The sequence below is a fragment of the Mus musculus genome, chromosome 11 (assembly GCF_000001635.26).
Source record: "Mus musculus strain C57BL/6J chromosome 11, GRCm38.p6 C57BL/6J".
Taxonomy (NCBI): Eukaryota; Metazoa; Chordata; class Mammalia; order Rodentia; family Muridae; genus Mus; species Mus musculus.
In genome coordinates, this window is record NC_000077.6 from 112,411,624 (window position 1) to 112,417,863 (window position 6,240).

General features: G+C 40.9%; 1 annotated feature.

The window, feature by feature from the left end:
- Window positions 242–2,044: an enhancer, noted in NCBI's record as "VISTA enhancer mm634". NCBI's record gives its function as "enhancer in: limb[9/10] | branchial arch[5/10]" and the evidence as "EXISTENCE:transgenic organism evidence [ECO:0001131][PMID:17130149]".

Consider the following 6,240-nt stretch of genomic DNA (forward strand, 5'->3'; position numbering starts at 1 on the left):
ATCACATATATTATTGGCAAATTATTACCATCACCACAGAACAGAAATGAGCCTTCTGATACAGATTATAAATGAGGCATTATATTCTGTAGATATTAGTTTTTATATACTACTTTAAACCATATGTTTAAAATCAGGATTAAAGTCTCAGCAAAAGTAGACTGATGTGAGGCTAAGTACCTCAAAATATGTGTGTGTGTGTGTGTGTGTGTGTGTGTGTGTGTGCGTGCACAGAGAAATACTGCTGTTTAACCCGATGAGACTATTGCAGCTTTGAGAATCTTGTTTTGCCAATTCACATACCACTATCACATCCTAAAGCCTTGAAAGGTATCTGGCCACAGGCTGTAACAATTAAAGTAATGCTCTGTGGTGCAGAGAAAATGTTAGAGATACCAAAATATCAAGGATCACTAGAGGATTCGAAATCTCTCATCAATGAGCTACTTCCAAAGTCAGAAGCTCACAGACCCAGAAGATATGCAAACACTGGCTCATTAAAGCTCTGGTCTGGGTTATGTGCAGAGGATTCAAGCACCATTCACTGATGGTATTAGGAACATCAAACAATTTCATTTCTGAGACTATACCAAGAAAGAAAAGGATGTCATTAGACCACAGAGCTCAAAAAGCATGGTTATCCATGCCAAAGAGAGTGCGGAGTTAAACTGAGCTGCCCCTCTTTTGCTCTGATAATCCCAGCTCTGGTGTCTCTCTCTAACCTTACCTTATATTCCAGGGCTTTCCAGGAACCATGGATGGTGAAGGGCTTGTGAAACAGGCAAGTCCTTCTCCACTGAGCTGAGGCACAGATCCTGCATAGAAAGAGCTGGGAAACATTAGCTTGCTTCTGGTCTGGCCATAATGAAAATAAATGAGGGCTTCAATTTAAAGTCGTTACTAAAAATTTGTTCTTTCCTCCATTCTAATTCTGAGCTCCACTTGCAGCTAATTAGAATGGTTCCCAGCGTGGTCTCCCAACACAGAGCTAGTGTAAACACCGACCATCTGAGTTTCATTACAATAAAGACATCAAATAAACAGTGGACCAAAAAACAGTAGTTTGGGCATGGCTCATTACAGCACAATGCAGTTAACATTCCTCATTCCTGAACTAAAAGAAGCCATCAGGAAAGGGAGGCCAGAGACCCAAAGCTTTCTATCCTTATTAACGATGGTATTGGGACTGGGGGAATTATTTTTTGCCATTAAAATTTTCTGGAGAATAAAGAGGGATTTTTTTTTAAGCAAGGAAAGGAAAAAAAACCGAAGTGTTCTCTGATTCATGTTGTAAATGAAGAGAAAAGGTAATTATTTGTTTTGGACTGTTCTTTCTTTCTCCAGTTCCTCATAAGACTATTTACAATTTAAATAAGGAAAAAGAAAAAGGAAGAATATAGTGTCCATTAATCAGCTTAGGGCTTTTATTATTCATCTCAGGTACAAACAAAGCCTTGGCAGGGTAGGCCAGAGGCCACAACAATGTGACCCCTGATATTCAGAATTTTTTTCGTTTTTAAGGAAAGGTATATTTAAATGTCACTTGTGTTTTCAGACATGCTAGTCAGCCCATATCTGCTTCCTAACATTTGGAAATGTTCATTATGAAAATGGTTATTTTCAAGGTTTATCTGCAGCCTTTTGGCATGACCTTGGAGTCATCGAGAACTCTTAAGATCTCCGTTTGTAATATTTAAGGCTGCTTTTAGGCAATGATCAGAGTCTGAAGACGTTTACTATATTTGACGGACAGACTTTGCAAGAATGGGGTCTCCATGTTATTCTCTGTGTGCTGTTCTTCATCCTTTCCTTTAGTCCACACCACAAGCAGAAAACATTGAAAAAGGGACGCGGCCCATTATGACAGAAATGGAGCACAAAGATTGTTTCTAGTCTGTGCTTTTTTTTTTTTTTTACAAATAGCTGCCCCCATTTAGGTGTGAAAACTCCCTTATGACCTCTACTACTTTATGTCTATACAGTTAAGGGTTCAGTCTCAGCTCTTCCTCAGACCATGATGTTCCACTAGCCTGTAAATCGCAATAAAAGAACCTTGTTATTTTCTGATGATTTAATGCACCAATTGCTCTTCCCCCAGTTTGAAGAAAAATCCTGTCTTTTCAAATCTTGTGTGTACCCTTAAACAGGATACAGGTGCCCGGTTACTCCCCATCATTGCAGGCAAAGCAAGTAGATTCTATCAGAATCCCACTATGCCAAGTAGAAGAACATGAATTTGTGTGTGTGTGTGTGTGTGTGTGTGTGTGTGTCTGTGTTCAGTATGTGCATATGGATCATCCAGTCCCAAGGTTGATCCCCTGGAAGCTGAGACAGTTCCATCCACAGAGCCTGCGGTGGGCACATCTGGTAGTCCGTTGTTGAGGTCAGTGGGGGGACAGGCTCCGTTTACTAAGTCTTTGCTTGATACCATGTGGTGTTCAGTGTATCAACAATCTTCAGTCTCACCACAAAACCCTCTAATGATTTACTTTTCAACTGTCCTGAGTCCATCAAGCCACAGGAAAGCCCATTCCTTTTGTTATGTGCTGAAAAGATGACAGTCAAAACACAGACAGAAGAGAAAACACCCAGAGGAACCCAGGATTCCTGCTGTTTGCCCACAGTAGCCACAGCTGAGCTTATAGCATCAGAGAAGACACTAGCCAGGCTGCTTACTTCCTGTGACAGCTTTCTCTAGAAATGACACATGTCAAGACTCAGGAAGCTTTTGCATGACAGGCAACATAAATGGGGGGGAATGCTATGAATTGGAGCATGTTGATAATTAGATCTGAAATATCGTGTGTGTGTGTGTGTGTGTGTGTGTGTGTGTGTGTGTGTGTGTAAACGTGTACTCCTGTGCAGCCTCACATGTGTACACAGATGCATTCACATGTTGTATGAATGGCTGTGTGGGACAAAGGACAATATCAACTTGGTTTGCTTTTATTATTGTTTTTGTTTCCTTGATTTTTTTGTTTTTTGTTTTAGTTTTGATTATGTGATATATTCCTGTTTGTGTGCAGGTACACACCCATGAGTACAACTGTCCACGGAAGGCAGAAGAGAGTGTCAGATTTCCTGGAGCTAGAGTTAGAGCTGGTTGTGTGCTGTTTGACATTGGTGCTCAAATGCAAACTCTGGTCCTCAATAAACACAAAAAATGCTCTTAATACTGAGCCCTCTCTCTGGTCCCTGTTTTGGCATGTGTTTGGTTTGGTTAAGACAAGGTCCTATGCTGGTCTGTGGTTTGAAAAATAGGCTGTGCTGGCTAACTTATTGTCTCCAGTTCCCCAGGGTTAGGATTATGAGTATGTGTCACCACCTCTGGCTTCTTTTACATGAGTGCCAAAGCATTGGACGCATACCTTCTTCCTTGCAAGGGGAGTACTTTACTTACTACGGAGTCTAGTTTTAATTTCCATCTTGACACAGTCTTGAATTATCTGGGAAGAGCGTGTCAATGAGACATTGGCTAGCTCAAGTTGGCTGTGGGAATGTCTGTGGGAGACTGCAGTGATTATTTTAAATAAATGTGGGAAGATCCAGCCCACTGTGGGTGGCACCATTCCCTGAGCTTCGGGTGCTGGAAGTATAAGAGTGGGGAAAGTGAGTTAAACACTAACCATACATACATTCCGTTTTCCCTGGCTCTTGACTGAGAATGTGACTAGTAAATTCAACTCCCTGTCTTAACTTCCCCTTATCAATGATTTGTAACTGGGAGTTGCAAGCAAAAACATCTTTTCCCCCTCAAAGTTACTTTTTTATCTAGATATTTTGTCCCACAGCAACAGAGATGAAGCTAAAACACTGATTTATCACCTCAGCCCTGGATTTGAACTATCTTGATGAGGTCTCACTTAAAATCCTACAAAACTTTTCACATATGTCATACTCTCTTGTGTAGGTCACATACAAAAGTGACTTGAAACTTGCCTGTTACTAAGAAATCCCCCGGGGGACCTTATGCCATGTGTTTTGGATCTTTCTTGCTTGGTGATATGGTTATTTACTGAGACATGGAGCTCATTTTTGGAAAATGACAACAAATGACAATGTGTATCCCATCACATGCCCAAGCCCAACTAACTGTTACGGTCTCAGTCTGACCTTTTCCCATGTACCCACTAACTCTGCTCATTTCTTCTCTTCCTCTACTCCTTCACCAGAAATATCTCGCATGGGCACATCCCTCTCTCCTTCACAGTCCTTGCCATTCCCCAGACACCATCCCGTCACTTAAATGCTTAGCTATGTTTCCACATTCTCTCTTATGTAACTTTCCTTCTCTACCAGGGAGATTGAATACCAGTATCTAAAAGGAAGGTCTAATTATGTTAGACTACACTCAATCCCTTCAGAGTTTCACATCAGTGCTCAGCTGATGTATGGTCTGGGTGACATTAATTAAAGACCTAGTGTTCCTGCAGAGCTGGCAGTACACAGAAGAAACCACTGAGAGGATCTGTGTGTACACCTAACAGTACATAAGGCAAGCAAAACCGAGAAAAGCAACAGAGAAGGAAACATTTATGAGCACACACCGTGCCCCTTATGATAGACGTGCTTTATTTTGCTGGGCATTGCCCTTTTCCCTTGTCATGGGAACTTCTCATGGTGGATTAAATGCCCTCTTATTGGTGACAAGAAGGGTGAAGCACAGGGACAAAATGACTTGCTACATACAATTCCACAGCAACAATGCCAAGCTCATGCCTTCTCCCTGCTTCCAGTCTCCTTACTGTGTCCTTCCCTTATGCAGCAGATGACGATGGAATGTTTAATGCTTTCTCTTGCTTTTTATGACCTTCCTCTCCAGGAAGACTCCTGAGTTTGTCACTTTGGTGGCTTCTTTCTGTCTAAATTTGCATCCCAAGACAATTACTGTTGGGTATCAACTTTATAAGAGATATAATAACCTAAGTAGACAAGCTTATGGTCATGTAAGGAAGGAGATTATAGATTGGGTTATTCTAGGAGAGAAGACTAACACTAAACACAAGCAGTACCTGCACCATACCATCGGGTCAGGGCTTGAACACAAAGGAAAACAGCAAAGACTGAGTTAAAGACCAGCATATGTATATGTGTATGTGTATGTGTATGTACATAATATATTATATATAATATATATTTTCTTTCTATCTATCTATCTATCTATCTATCTATCTATCTATCTATCTATCTAACTATCTGCTTTCTGATCCCAGATTCAATGTCACTAGCCACTGTATCCCCCGTCATCAGGACATGTACACTACCACAGTGGACTCTCCATCAAACTGTGAGCCAAAATGACACATTCCCCCTCCTGTAAACCCTGTGCTTTGAGTTACCAGAGAAGAAGGTAGCATTAAAAAGAACATTGAGCAGCCATGAGTGTCGCATTCACCACCATTCACAGCAAAGACATGCTTTTGTGATTGACAGTGAAAGTAACATTTTGTCTGTAGGTGCAAATGTAAATATCTAGTCAGCAGTTTGGGGCCCTGTTATTTAGCTAAACAGCTGTGAGGGTCTATGACCTCCCAAGGGGTTGTGACTGGATTTACCATACCAGGTATACATTCCCTCCTCTGGAGTGGGCTTCAAATTCCATCTGAGAATGGTTGGTTACCTCCCTAATGGTAGGGCCATTATTGTAACAGTGGGAACATCTTGTCTGGTAGAATGCAGGATTCACAGTTGAATGACACCATTAATGTGTTATCTCCCACAACAGCCTATATAGTACCTTCTGACTCTATGAAAGCTAGTCAGTTGGGAGTAGGCTTCCAGCCCAGTTCCGATTTCTTTCTCTATATTGTGCAGCAAAAGTGTGTGGTCTCTTCAACAATAAGGTCTTGTCTTCTGCCTCTGTGATATCAAAAGGAATGGCAATAACTTGAAATATTTGGGGGAGCACAATTCATTGTAAATAAATTAAATGTACAATTGCATATGAATCGAGTTATTTATTTGTAAGTTTTAAGATTTGGTATCATAATATAGTCCTTGCTGGGCCAGAGCTCACTATGTAAACCTTGCTGACCTATGACCATAGTGACCCCCTTACCTATGTCTCTCGAGTACTGAGACTATAAGAGTGAGCCCTCTGACTCATTGTGAACAAGGACTCTCAATAGATACAGTATTATGTCTTATGGAACTAGAAAGAAGGAAATACTTCTGACTGAGCAAAATAAAGATGGGTAATGAAAACTTTTCATAAGATTCAGATATGTATGTGCTACCTTA